We start from the raw sequence: 16,648 nt of genomic DNA, 5'->3' as shown, positions 1-16,648 counted from the left end.
ATATACTGACTATGATCATTGAACAGCCTTAGAGCTTTCACGCACAAAATCTAATTAACTGTGTTTCAAATTAGACATCTTGATATACATATAAATTTTATTGTAATAATAAACTTAAAAATAATAAAAGTGACAAGATCTACATAGAACCATTAAATTTAATCCTACACAATTCATTAGGCGACGTGAATTTTACGAGCTGAACAGTCCACACTCCACACTCCACGCTCAGGCTTGACTGGTATTGTGAAATGACATACTGGATTTATTTTGATGATGTCCATAAATTTTTATTCTATCTACAGAAAACGTAGAATTTCAAACAACATGATCGTGAAAGTTATTCGATTAAGTTCATTACGTAATTGCTTACATTTAAACATGCATAGCTAATAGCACCGATTTGTTTGAACAAACTACAAAGTTAAGGGATTAACAGTTAAAAAGTGACACATACAAGTAGTCCGAGTTGACAAGTTACAACAATAATAAGCGAAGCAATTGGAACATTTCATTTAGGCGGTTGCTGCCAGTTGTCAGTTAAAACAGTTATCTCGCAGTACGTATCAGCGACTCACATATTTTAGTCGTCGCGTTGCTACACCAGTTTACTTAAGATGCCTATCTTGATGTATTTGGATTTTGAGACAGTTATTTTTGTTGAAAAAAACAGACGGTACAATTATAGTTCTTCGTACGTGTTTATGGGTTAAGTTAATTAAATTAAATTAAGATTATGTAAAAACGCGCAAGTATTAAAATAAAGTTAATAAAGATTAATATAAAAGAAATAAAGATAATTAAAGAGATTTTAATTTTCGTGTTCATTATTACTTTCGCCCAAAATCACTGAATAGCACTATTTAAATTATTTTAATATATGACGATGTAGAAATACATTGTCGTCCAAGGTAGCAAATGAAAAATGACCATTAAAAGGATAAAAATAATACAGCATTTTGTATTTTTGTAGATCATTACACGCATTCTCAGATTCTATAAAGTAATACTAAATGGTACTTAAACCAGTTTCGTTAAGATACAGATAAAAGAGGTGTTTCATACAAAGATTTTTCCGTATTATGGGCATACATTGTTATCCAGTTAGACCATTATGAATAAAATTAAAATGTAAAAAAAAGAATCACAAAGAATTATCACGGTACCCTAAATGATGACCTTTAATATTTCAATTCACAGAAAATCGTAATTTCCTTTACATATGAAGACAAAATATAGAAATAAATTAATGAATACAGATTTATATTTAAAATAAATGTTTGACCAATTGGACTACGCATCCCTAAGCATCACAAACGTTTTTTGTAACTCCTGCTTTAATACTTATTACTGTGACAGGTATATGCCCTTATCTGCGTCCAGTGTCTGATGGATCGATGTTAAAAAGCCACTCTTGTTGCTCGTGGGTTCGTTCAGTAATCGAATGGTCTTTAATGGAAGCCGCAAAATGTTTTTAGATTTTGTGCTCAGTGTTTACACTATTTTTCCTGTTTATTTTTATTGTAATATTTGGATGCCTCTGTCTGTTTATTTAAGTCCAAGAATTATATTCACTTTGATTATTACTGTACAATATAAACTAATAATATTTGATATACATATATGTTTAACTATACGAAATTTATTGTTTTTTTTTGTATAATAATACATAATATGGACATATCTAAAAAGCCTGACTCCCACTAAACATATACATCGTTCGACTACAATAGAACATGTCAGATTAAAAGATGAATGATTCGAATTTTGGCGTCCCACTCAACTCTACCTGAGATAAAACACGTTATTCAGTTAATGCAACTGAGAAACGTAGCATTTTAACATTTAACATCCACCGTGGAATGCGCTTTATTAAATACATTTTTAATTAAGCTGTGTTCAGTAAATTTAATAGCTGATCGTGAATTCATCAATGCCATAGCTAATTATGCTGGGATTGCGTTTATTTAGGATTGAATTGTGCAATGCTCAGGCGAACCAGTTTTGCATATTAAGAGTGTCGGATATCCGACGTTGAACTATAAGTACCGTCAGCTATTGTGGCAAAAGTTCATTAAATTAATATTGATGTGTTGGAATTTCTTTTTTGATTGATTGACGCCCCAGAACGGGTTTGCTAAGTATCATTTGAATAAACAGGTAAAAATAAATAATAACTGTAAAAAATGCGAAAATTATAAAATAACCAAATTAAAGTTGATTTTATTAATACAATGAACAATTAATTAATTTGCATTTAAAATTGCTATTTTTCTGTCTTAATGCAAATATTCTGAAGAGCAAATGTGTGGAAGTGAGCTTCTGACCATACCCGAGCAATCCCGAACAATGGCTGCTAATAATAAGGGACGTCGTATTTACGAGCATACGTGCCCTCAGAGCTGAGACGAGCAAACCCTATTGTGCTCAGCCAGACCTCCTATGATTATTTCAGTCCCTTACACTTTTCCAGAAATCCCCTTTTTAAGTTTAGATTTTATTGCCTTTAGATGAAATGAATCAAGCGTTTGCCGCGTAAATCTAATTTACGATTTACCGAAACATTCATTGTGTAGGAATTTTAAGCTGCACTCGGCCATAAGTCAGTTTTAATGCTAGCGCTTTGCTGTGACTGAAGAAAACTTGCCTATTTTATTGTTATATGCCTCTTTCGACCGTAATATTTTATACGTATACAATATAAAAGCGACGATAGCCTAGTTGGGTATGGAACGGTCTGCAGAGACGAATGTCCGCAGGTTCAAATCCCAAGGGCACATACCTCTGACTTTTCTAAAAATCATGTGTGTATTCTTTGTGAATTTATCGTTCGCTTTAACGGTGAAGGAAAACATCGTGAGGAAACCTGCACGTCTGAGAAGTTCCTCTGTAGGAATTTCGAAGGTGTGTGAAGTCTACCAATCCGCACTAGGCCAGCGTGGTGGACTAAGGCCTAATCCCTCTCAGTAGTAGAGGAGGCCCGTGCTCAGCAGTGGGCAAGTATATAATACAGGGCTGATATTACTATTATTATTATTATTATTTATACAATATAAACTTATAAACTATGTTTATACAGAATTTAAAGTGTTAGATACATAGACAAGTATTTGGAATTTGTATTCTTTACTTTATATTTTTGTTGGTGGGGTTGTCGCGTATGCTTGCATGATAGAGGCACAATGTTGCAATATTTAGCCATGAATAAGTAGTTATTCAGGCGGTTGCTATACTAGACCCACACGGTGACCTAAATACATGAACGCCTGCGCACCGGGCGCCCGCCAATCACACACTACCATTCAATTCATGAGCCGGCACTGCGCTGTTTTCAACATCTATAAATCTACAATATTATGTACGCAGAACAAATTATCGGTATCGGATCTATTAAATAATATTAGCAAATGCCCCGTAAATTTATATCCTGACTTACTACCTCAGCAGATACGTTCGAAATACTAGATCAGGTGGTGATGGAGAGCATAAGTATATAAAAGTGTCCTGGTAGCTATCAACATTTTGTCCATTTATTCCAGCACATGTCTTTGTGCAAGGAATGTTATGTTCCGGTTTCAAGAAAATTACATAACTGGGCTTGGCAGTTGGCGCATCAAGCGATACTACTTGACACTCGTATACTTCATAAATTGTATATAGACTGCAGACTGACTGACTACTTCGGTGGCGTAGTTGTATTGCGTGAGCTATACGATACCATTCTGAGGTCCTGGTTTCAAATCCCGAGCCGGACAACTGATTTTGGGTTTTTATTTCATTCAGTATCAGCCCAGAGTCTGAAAGTTGAATCCGACATGGCGTCAAGCTTGCGGGGTTTTATATTGTGGGACAGAACTCTAGTTGCTCTTCTGCCTACAGCTTCGGGGATAAAGGCGTGATGTATGTGTTGAATAATATACCGTTCTAATATATAATTATAATTAACTCGTCGTTGTTCAGTGGCTGACATTCTACCGTCGAATTAAATATATCTGTAGCAAATATATACAAATTTTATTTTTCTGCACTTCTTTATAAATAAAATTAACTTTAACTGTACTAAATATTATATTCTTTCGTCCGCGTAATTTTCGTCAAAATGAGTACAACGATTTTGCTTTACGTTTTAATATAAAGATTAGGTTTAATTATTCACATATCCATTACATAATCATTTTAAATTGGTAACTGATTATATTATGTTAATTACTCATTGAGCGATAAAGGTCTACTACAACAGACACATGGAGTTTATTAGATGAACCTAAAAGATAAAGTGTTTCACAATCTTGTTTGCCCTTGCGTGGCGCCTAACTTGTATTATACTGTTTATTTCCCGTACTGTGAATGTGATAAATTGAAATACCATTTGAAGTCCATTCTAGAACAAGTCATAAGTGTTTATAATTTTCTTTACTTCTGCACTTATTAAGTAAGTGCAGAAGTAAAGGAAACCTAATATTTTACTTTTTTAAATACGAGATAGTCCTATAATAAATTTATAATAAGTACCTATTTAGTAGAAAAAAACTTTAGAAATTGTTTAGCAACCTTCAAAGGCCAATGTTCACCCGCCTTGCAGTTTTGAATGAGAACTTTTACATCGATGCCTGATGTCTGCCAATATGTGTAAGGAACGTGACGCGGTATGCATTTGAAGGAGTTTAACTTTAGCATTTTGGATTAAGAAACAGGATTCAGTAAAGAACTGTTTTATAAATGATTTTTAAAGCACATAATATTTAAACATATAACTAGAAGTATACGACAAGTTAATAATAAAATAAAAGATATAGATTACAAGCTTTTGCTCGCGACTACGCCCGCGTGAAGGGATATTCCGGGATAAAAGTCAGGTAAACATTTTTCCGGGATAGGAATTAGCCTATAATCTTCCGAGCTCCTAAACTATATCGATACCAAATTTCATAAAAATCCGTTCAGTAAATTTTGAGAAAATCGATAACATTCAGACAGCCAAAAAGGGGAAATTGTTCTGTAATATGTATAAAGTTGGGTGTGGAACGGTCTGCCAAGACGAATATCCGCAGGTTCAAATCCCAAGGGCACACACCTCCGACATTTCTAAAAAATCATGTGCGTATTCTTTGTGAATTTATCGTTCGCTTTAACGGTGAAGGAAAAAATCGCGAGGAAACCTGCACATCCGAGAAGTTCTCTATAGGAATTTCGAAGTGTAGTCTACCAATCCGCACTAGGCCAGCGTGGTGGACTAAGGCCTAATCCCTCTCAGTAGTAGAGGAGTCCCGTGCTCAGCAGTGGGCAAGTATATAATACAGGGCTGATATTATTATTATTATTATTATGTATAGGTAAGATTTCACTAAATAAAGATATAGATAATTAGTTTTAGTAACGTCACTATGAGCTTCTTTCCGGCTTTACATACCTTTATAAATTCGAGCTCCGGCAAAAAGTTAAGTCCTTTACACAATTCCGGCGTTAGGAACACGAGAACCGTTTCTGTTGAACAGCCGACAAAGCGGTTAAAAGGGAATTGTTACGTTTTATCCGCCCTGCGTAAACCTCTGTCGTAAAATACGATAGTCACCGGCGGCGGTCATTTAACACGTACTTTTAAATCGGACAAAATACGCGATGCGCCGATAAATTCTTAGCAAGTAATTATATGTCGAGTACATTGTACTGTATTCACTTAAAAACTCTATGAACCATCAATCAATATTAATTAACGTAATGTGATTTTTGCTACAGGCACTTGCTTGGTAACGTTTGTAATAAAATTTGTTCAATAGAGGCGCAAAAAAAACACGTAAAACGCAAAAACACCCAATACAAAATCCCCGTGGTGTTATCTTTAAGCAAAAAATATTATTGTCCACATTCCATTTTTTCTCACAAATGCCTAGCGGGCAATAAACGTTTTAATGGCCGCAGCGGAGATTTGACAGAGATTAAAATGCATGTGAGTCATAAGGTCCGTTCATGCATAATGTAGACAATGCTACGAATATTTCCATGAACTGAACGGCAACATTTTGCGTTGCGTGTACAATATTTTGAAATAAAATCAACAGAAGTACAACCATTTTTATTATAAAATAATGTAACTGAGTAAAGACTAATTGAGGATAATTCAAACACTTTTAAACTTTTACATAAATATTTGATGAAATAATATTTAGGTACAATCAGTAATAACTATGAAGTAACGATCTATAGGCCGTGACAATAGTAATAAATTGTCAATTTATTCAATGTCATGTTAACCATTATTTACTTCATTTTCTTCCCCAACCCTGACTCTACATACTAAATCACCGCTTAGATAGTACTCCTCAGTTTAACTTGTATTTTATTCATAAAAAGCTTGATAGAAATCTTAAATCTACAGACATTTTAAACATAAACAATGAAGATCAAAAGGAGCATTAGTTAAACTGGCATCTCGTTACAACGCAAATATTTTAATTCAAAACAAGATCACGCATATAAATGAATTATTTAATATTTAAGTTCGTATGTATTACTTCCCACGGCATTGCAATATACGTATTAGGAAGAAACCAGCACGGTGTTAGAATTTAATTCGATATAAACGCGTACTTGTGTCATATACGTCTATAAAATTCTAGATTTATCCGGACAGATATGCATCTAGTTTCGTTCAGAATTTTTATTAGACTGTAGATGTACTTACCTTTGTTGGCAAATGGTCTAAACATGTAATAAAGTAAGCTATCAAAGCTCTTCACTACGTAGTATAAAACAAAGTCGCTTTCTCTGTCCCTATGTCCCTTTGTATGCTGTATAATAACCCGAAATTACTGATAGGACAAATTGATCTAAAGAAGATAACTCGCAAACACTGATAAACGACAAGATGATGAATTAATTTCGGTTATGTAAATATACATTAATAAATTATATGTCTACATAATAATACATTTATATATTCAAATAAGTCATGACTTGATATTGCAATTCAACCAAAATATGTGTGTGACAGGCAAGCTAGTTAGATTAATGATTGGCTATCAGAAAAGTTGTGATACGCATAATCAACTACTTAGAAGACAGACGTAACAATATTGTAACCGAGCGGAGTATACACACTGAATATTCATTGAACTCCGTCTGTGTTATGTTTTTATTCAAATAGAATGGAATTTTAACTCAATCTATTTAAAGCTTGATTTAAGCAGATTATATAGGTTCTCCTTGCACATATCATTTTTTTTTCATTTTGTTTCATACATAAAATAATGTAAGTGGACCCTATCGCTACCAGTTTATGTGATCTGAGGCAGAGAAATAAAGCCACGGTAAAGAATTCAATATTTTGGTATGCTTTAATACTAACGTCAGAACGTACATATTTGTATAATATATTAATAAGTAACTGAAGAATATGAATCTGTATAATTGGTGTAATCACAGTACTCAATCGACTAATAACGATCGAAACCATCTACCTACCGGAAAAACATCTAAACTTAAAACAAGTAAATCAGCGACCAGTAAAGAAGCAAGAGAATATGTACAGTCCTTCAGACACGGGCTTCATCGTCGAGGGATGAGCGAACATTTTAAAAGCTTTTCCGAGGCCACGCAGGGCATTAAGCCAAAGTGAAGATAAACTTAGTAACAGCCGACCGGCGATATGCTGGCCGCACCATAAATACACTTATCTACTTTGCTTTTGTTTTGAAGATAAATCGAACCATTTGACTAGGGCATCGGTTTTGGATTGAAATATAAATTTTATGACGCGTAACCACTTTGTTACTTGTATACTTTTTCTGCATCATTGAACTGATTCTGATTTTTGGACAAGTTATTTTTCGACTTCTAGTTTATCTACGACTCATCATTTAGTATGTTGTAAATTTATCTCACAATTAGATTTCGTTTAATAAATATTACAGAAATTAACAATCATCTGTACAACACATATCATTAATAACAATCTTTTTCATTGAATATTACAAATAAATAACTAAGGTTTAAAATGGGATCAAATTGCTCTGTGAGTTCATTCATCGTGACACAATACTTCAGAAATAATTAAAATCATTAAAAATATATGTACGTGTAATCGTTGAAACGCGGCGCGATAATATTTCAATTATATTGTTCATAACAAACTCCCATAAAATAAACTTATTACCGTTAAATCATAACTATTATCCTTAACTCGTTCCTTGATGTAGCAAATAAATTATTGTACTTTCATTTAATTCGAATTGGGGATTGGTTATTATTAAGAGGAACTCTTTTATTACTTACATAAAGGATAATTTGTGTTTTTTGTCATCGCTTAATTTTTTTAAATTCTTTAATTACTATTTAAAAAAAAACAAATTATCTATCTATCACTAAAGAATATATGCTTAACTTGCCTGCAAATACCCATGCTCAATATTTTCTTATAAACAAAAAAATTACATGCTTTGATTTTTTGAATAAAAAGAACAATCCTTTCGACTGTTTTTTGTAATACATTTATTAAACAGAAATCAACCGCGGACCCATGTCAAACAAATTTGTTTAAACGCACCTTTTACACAAGAATTCGTACATAAAAGCATCAATTTCATCCTTTTATTGAGGCAATAAAAACCTGCAAAACTGGGGCATGGAACAAAACCTTAAACCAAATATCCTAAAATTCTACTAATGAGAATCATCAAGCTTAATGGAGCATAAAAGTAAGGATGTATGGTGAATCAAAATAGTAATTTGCACTGCTATCGAAGACCATTTTTGATTGGAAGAAGCCTAAAATAATTCTTTTTTAAATTACTATGAACATTATCTGTTAGTACCAAATATATGTTTTAAGTAATAGGTCATAAAAATCATCAAATTGTTGATATTTACATTACTAGTCAACACGTAAGTTTGAATGTCAGAGATATTTGTAACTTCAAACATGAAAAAGATAGATATTAAGATAAGATTAAAGAACACAGCATGTAACAAATTTTTAATAGAGACAAAAAGTTTAAAGGCGTAAAACTCAAACGTAGGTAAATAATAAAAGCACGAAATAAATTATTGCATTACATTACAATTGACGCTCACAAAAATAAAGTAATCCTGTGTCAGAGTCAGTGACAAAACCCTGCTCGATCCGGAAACACATTCTTAGGGCAGATAATGTATGAGTGTCGCTTAAGCAAAAGTAAATTCGATATTTCAAGCTGCAGTTAAGTTATTGGATGTTATTAATAATGCGCCTTTCCTAACTTAATCTGACTTGAAAGGCATTGAGTCGTATGTCGTGTAGGCAATGCATTGTTCAGACAACAAATAGAATACTTTATACGTTGTCTCTCTTATCCTCTAGCCATACATACCTAATGTTTAACACTTGGGCTTCATATAACGTAATAATGTATCTTATTACGTTATATATTCTTCAGTCATAAAGATTATGTTCACATCAATAGTTAAGTATGTTCAGGTTTACTGGTACGATATATTACGCGAGTTTTTTCGATATTTTAATTTCTCATTACCTATACTCTCACAGCAAAAGTCTTTTAATGTACCTATTGGTGAAACTAAAAGACTATTAATAACATACATTTATATATATCGGGTATTGAATAGTAAGTCACGAAATAATGAATTAAATATATGAATAGTGCTTAATCATCAAAACGCATAAATATTAAAAAAGAAATAGACAATAAACGATCAATATGCTAGCATAACAAGAAACTGTAAGGTCTCCATCTTCCATTAATAGATTTTATTTTTTATGTAGAAATGGGCAACGTAAACTGTTATATCCGATCCCTTAGACCCCATTTGAATTGAATGTGGAAAACATTGGGTGCAACGTGCGGGGGCGTGTCCTACCATCTTCTCGTACAAATTTAAATGTTTGTATAAATAAATAATAACAGTCTGTTTTAAATAATTAACTGGCTAAAAACGGTACACCCATAACATTAAGCGTCATGTAAACATTTTTACTTCATTCACTTGTGAAAAATCTTTTAGTATGTACATTGTACAATGACATATTTTATCAGATCAACCTACATTTATTTTGTACAAAGTTTATAACGCTCGAATAAAAATTTCAATACATTTAAACGTAGAACTTGTAACGAAAACTACTATCTGTATTTAGCTTCAACATGTAGACAATCTCCTAAATAAATATTTAGTGTAATAAAAATAATTTCAAGCATCATTTTCCTCGAAGCTACGCCGTGCGCAGGTTAAAATTCAAATACATAAATATGCACGCATGTGGGTAACAGTATCTGATTGTTTATTGTTATTACATCGGATATTATTTATAAATCATTAAGGCATCGGGTTTATGTACTCCAAAGTGCTCAAGTCAATCGTTACTCGTTAGCTGGGCTGGCTCAAAGTTACTTCTAAAGAATCGAAGCACCTCTTCACAGTAAGCGCTGTGTCATTGCTCTAAGTAAATGAAACAGAGATTTAATGAGTAGTCTTTATGTTTTTTTTTGTTTATTGTTGGTACAACATTTTAATTTAATCACCATTCCAATTGGTACATATCCCGTTTGTAAAACAGTTAGCGTTAATTTCACGAGGATTTATTTTGTATCTTTTGAAATGTCTGTCATGTACCCGTCTATAATACGAAATAATAAAACTGGGTAATAAATAAAATTGTATTGCGATTCATGAATATGATTTATTATTTAGAAATCCACCAAAAAAGTTATGAAAGAAAGAGTAGTCATTGTGTAACTAAATATTTTACAGTGTATTGATTCATCTCCATGAGTTTTTGTGTGCTACTAGTGGAATACGAACGATTGAGTGGCCATAGGCTGGCGTGTGGGCCGTCGAGGACTATTGAGGATGTATTATTTTTTATGCGTACGCGCCTCGTTGCAGCCATGACCGAGGTTAGGTCGGCATTGTCCACCGTAGACTAAAATAACCCGCATTTTAGTGTTCGGGCAAAATGTTCTAATAAAATGAATTTCAACTTATAGCTTTTACACGCGTACAATGATTTATCGCAACTTTTACCTTATTCATATTTCAGTTAAAAAATTACGCTTATGCAGTTTATATACTTAGTCTGGCCATAAATACTGTTACACTTAATTATAAAAAAATATTACATTTGAATTTCGAATCTGTCATTTTTATACGATTGTTCATTGTGTTTTCTCATTTTGGCGCCAATACATTGTAAAATATTTTGCGATATTAAAATGGTGTGGGGTGATAAAGAGAACCGAATCGCTGTGATAGCATTACACAAAGTAGGTATGGAGCCAAATGCAATTTTTAAAACTCTCCATACACTTGGTATTAGTAAAATGTTTGTGTACCGGGCTATTAATAGGTACAATGAGACCTCCTCTGTTTGTGACAGAAAAAGATCTGGCCGTCCACGTAGTGTTCGTACGAAAAAGGTGGTCAAAGCAGTAAGGGAAAGAATTCGAAGAAATCCTGTCCGAAAGCAAAAGATTTTATCTCGGGAAATGAAGATAGCACCTAGAACCATGTCGCGTATTTTAAAAGATGACTTAGGACTTGCAGCCTATAAGAGACGCACTGGCCATTTCTTAACTGATAATTTAAAGAAGAATAGGGTGGTAAAATCGAAACAACTACTGAAGCGGTACGCAAAGGGAGGTCACAGAAAAATTTTGTTTACGGATGAGAAAATTTTTACAATTGAGCAACATTTTAACAAACAAAATGACCGTATTTATGCTCAAAGCTCTAAGGAAGCTTCCCAATTAGTCGACAGAGTGCAACGTGGACATTATCCGACTTCAGTGATGGTTTGGTGGGGTGTTAGCTATGAAGGAGTGACTGAGCCATATTTTTGTGAAAAAGGTATCAAAACATCGGCACAAGTGTATCAAGATACCATTCTTGAGAAGGTAGTTAAGCCCCTTAACATCACCATGTTCAATAACCAAGTATGGTCCTTCCAGCAAGACTCGGCGCCGGGTCATAAAGCTCGGTCCACGCAGTCTTGGTTGGAATCGAACGTTTCGGACTTCATCAGAGCTGAAGACTGGCCGTCGTCTAGTCCCGATCTTAATCCGCTGGATTATGATTTGTGGTCAGTTTTAGAGAGTACAGCTTGCTCTAAACGCCATGATAATTTGGAGTCCCTAAAACAATCTATACGATTGGCAGTGAAGAATTTTCCCATGGAAAGAGTGCGTGCTTCTATTGATAACTGGCCTCATCGTTTAAAGGACTGTATTGCAGCCAATGGAGACCACTTCGAATAAGCTTTTTATATTTTTAATTGTTTTATATTTATGTATTAAACTGACACACTGTAAAAGTAATAAATGTTATTTGCAGTTAACAATTTTCTTTTTTCTTTATTACAATATTTATGGCAAGACTAGGTATTTGTTTAACTGACTGTCCTTACAAATATCAAACAAGATAGCCATGTGTTTTGCAACTTGATCTAAAAATTACCTAATAGTAAAAAAAGAATTTTTTTTCACACCGTCCACTAAAAATATTTTGCTACTATAAAGTAAGAAGAATTTCAATTTTTTCAAAATACATAAAATTATGCTTCTAAGAAACTTTTACAAAATATGTTTCCAAAGTACCTTAAAAACAGAGACAACAATTACGATCAATTCATACAGCATTGTCCATTAACATTGCATGTGTGCATTGTTTTTCATAAAGCCATAACAACTCTGTACCCTTTCAGACCAGTTAATAAACATGTGCGGCATATTTTACCGCTTTGTTTACGGGCACTTCACACGGACACTCTAATGTCTTGTAGGGGACATAAAAATCACCTGGACTGCACGAGAAGAGATAGCAACTATCTGAACGATTACTCAACGGGGACATTGGAGGAATAAAGCGCACCCTTATCACAATGTAAGTAAGGACATTGGAAACAATGTCGTAATTTTGAACGTAGTGCCCCGGCACACAATGTGTGCACTTACTAGGGCTTGGTGATTTGTCGCCGCTTTTATTTATAACCGCTTTTTACCTGCGGCGCGTTTCTTGCGGTGACCAACTTCATACTATATACATATTGCTTGGGGATGTTTCTTTTTGACTAGAGTTATTTAAAATAAAAGATTTACTGATTAATAATACCGAGCTTCTGCCCCCATCTAAATAAGTATTAATTTCAACCCCAAGCAACAATTCCTTATAAAATATACTAACCATCTTTATACTAAAAACCATTTTCTCGTAATGAATTTTAAGTAAAATTGTGATTACCATTTTATAAACTATCATCACTTCCAACGAAAATAATTGTCACTAATAGATTTACTAAAAGCTGGAACGTTTAAGTTGCGCACCAGGTCCTATCGTGATGAGCGTAAATATTTTCTAACACGTTTTAAATGCGTAGGACGAAAATTACTCTTTATCTATACTTAGATGGGCCCTGGCATAGACCTAATATCACAGGTTTAGACGTCGTAAACATTAATGCACTTTACAAAAGGCCTTTAAATATATGCAATAAAATAATAGTTACAACAATAAACATTTTATAATACAAGATTCCTCAGGTATAAAAAATATATTGTATTATCAGTTACAAATGCTAAATGCGGAGTGAAAAATTAACCAAAACAAAATTAAATTGACCTTTTAAAAACTCTATAACGATACTCTGTACATGGTTTATTGGTAAGACTTTTCTATACACTTTTTTATTTGTGTGGAATTTTAATCAACGTCATAATATTCTAAAAATGATGTAAACATAGCATGTCTTCAAATTAAATTCTCACATTATGACTGGTTCATTGAGAACTGATAAAAAAAATATATATATATGCTTAACTAATTGTTAGTCGCGGTTCTACCGACTCTTTCACCGAAATCAAATTCAACTACCTGCTAGTAAAAATCCCTTGAGAATGAGCTTTTGTCCCTGATTTTGAAAGCTTGTTTTTGCAACCCAAATATTTTTGAATAAAAAATAACAAGCTACAGCTCTTTACAATGTATGCTACCTGTCTATAAAAGTTTCTTCGAAATAGGTCCACCCGTTTCGGAAATGAGTCGTAAGAAACTGTCATAATAAAATTTTAACTGATTTTAGTTAAATATAGTGCATGTAGTCATGTTGTAAAAATGGAAGAAGCTATTATTTTTACATTACAAACGGACACTATAATTTCATTGAGTATTCACAATTCTTAGTTTAAAAGGATAATTGCGTTAAGCTTATTGGCTAGTAAACCTAATTAAGTTTATTTAAATTGTGGTAAAAATCAAATAAAAATGAGCTGATGCCATAATGTCATCAAAAAATGTCGCTCAATTCAAGCCATTTAACCGTCAATATTATAATGAAATAGCATTTACGCCTATTAAGAAAACAGACACCAACAGGTAATTAGATGTAACAGCAGAGAAAACTTTTAAATTATACCGTTCACTATAGTCACAACAATGTAATACTCATATTTATTTACGTCATTATAATTTTGAGATCCCGAATGGCCATCTAATACCGCGACCTGAGATACATTACACTATTTAAGAGCATTATTCAAATACTTACAGTACATAAAATTTTAATTAATAGCATGGAAGTAATTACCCTAATACAACACGGCCAACAGTCCAAGAGAAATTTAAACTATGCATGTTGCTAAGGCTCGATAAAATCAATTTTGTACTTTACCGTCGGATGTCATAATAAATATTGCTATATAGCTTTTCATTTCCAGGTTTATTTTGAATTAACTACCGTGGAGTCGTTCAACCGAAAACAAGTCTTAGTTGCTTTTATTTTGGTATAAAGTTGTGTTAGCAAATGGTTTAATATGACGATATTACCTTTCTCATGTTTCGTGGACAGTATTTATTTTTGTGTGAGTCCAAATTCTTGTTAGAATCGAGTGGCGCGAGGGAACTGGTTTCAGATTGTGCCTGCTATAAATATGTAGATAGTAACGCCCCCGAGGTGATCACTACTTGTTATGAAACATTTTAAATATTACATCGCATATCAAATAATATCGTGTTTAGTATCTCTATCAGCCTGATAGTGTTTATTTTAACGCGCGCGTTTTATTACTCTCCTGAGACCTGTTTAAAAACATAAGTATAAAATAAAATTACAATTATTTTTAGTCTTGATTCTTTATTTTTAATTAATAACACATATAAGTGCTTGCTTTTGTTTTTATACATAGGTAGACATATTTTGAATATAGATAATCACAAAACCATAACACATCTCCATTCATGAAATGTTTCAATCAATAACATTAGTTAAATGAGTAAAAACAAAAACATTTTATTTAAAAAGATATCACAATTTAAGACACATTATGTTGCCCAATTATGGTTATGAGTTTGTACAAGAAGGTATATATTATGTACATGTCAGTAGCCCCTCGAATCAATCAGTATTCAGATCTCATGTGGCAGTGAGAAAGAATTAAGGCAACATGTTGTGATCGGACAGGGAACAATAGAGACGGAGCATGCACAAAAACCAGCGCTCATGCAAGCACAAAAGCAGCTCAGGCCGTACCTGTGTTTGCGTCCGCCGCAGCCTCATCGAGAGTATTAATTAGTAGCCCATAGGGTGACAATGCATCAAAAAATTAATTGCCAATAATTACACTAGCCTACAATTCAACCTTAATTACCACGTAAAAACATTTATACTATGGTATTTTAAAACTCAAACGTGCTCTCGATATTCGTGCCGTTTACATTTTGAATATCGCTTAAAGAGTTCTAGTTTTTGCTATAGTTCGCAAAAGTTCGTTGTCCGGAAAATTAGCCGTAATCATGGTTCTCCTAATTAACGAAAAAGTGTCGCCATATCGAGGCGCCAGAAAAGGATGCCCGAATTACTCGTACATTGGCCGTCGTGAAACTCAAAAAACCGTTTAAAAATCACTCGCTCCGCCCATCGTCCGCCCAGCGACTCATGCTCACTTATGATTTATCGTTACGAGGACAACCCGCCCCTCAGACTAACTAGCCGGCTTCCTTCCCGCTAATTATACGCACACATCGCCTTTACAAAATCTCAAATCGCATTCTCAAGCCCGGTGTCGAATCGTCGGCGATGCGGCGCAGCGCTGTAACACTCGGGTACAACTCCAGTCACCACTCGCTGTAATCAAATTCGATATGGCTTATCCGTCTTAATCGTTCGGCTTCTAGACACGTGTTGTATCCGCTGTCCGGCAGCTGTACACGCTCTTCCTACGGAACTTGCTTTTTGATTACACTCGATAAAACATACGTCACGTATTTTGATGCGATTAAAAATGCCCACGCTAAACTCGCTCGGATCTACAAAAAGGTACGCAATCTCGCAGGTTAGTATAATCCAAGTAAGTTTAAACGTTTTTAGTTACATATAAATAAGTAGCCGTACTTGCTCTAATGTACGTGCAAGGTAAAATAATATGTCGTTCTTCGGTATTGTTAGCTGATTCAGTAACTGGTCACGCATCAAGGACGTGGATCGAACGTATTCAGAATAATTTGGAAGTGGACATGGCCTGTTCTCACGCTATTGGCATTCTTACTCTGTAGATAAGAAGTATTCATATGCAAACATAAATCTATGATATTTTAAAAATTTCTTCGTCGTCGTGTCGCACAACTCTTGAGTTACCAGTTGCCACTGTCACTGGATATGTGGGAAAAA

Source organism: Manduca sexta, chromosome 24 (genome assembly GCF_014839805.1).
Source record: "Manduca sexta isolate Smith_Timp_Sample1 chromosome 24, JHU_Msex_v1.0, whole genome shotgun sequence".
NCBI lineage: Eukaryota > Metazoa > Arthropoda > Insecta > Lepidoptera > Sphingidae > Manduca > Manduca sexta.
This window is presented reverse-complemented; position numbering follows the sequence as displayed.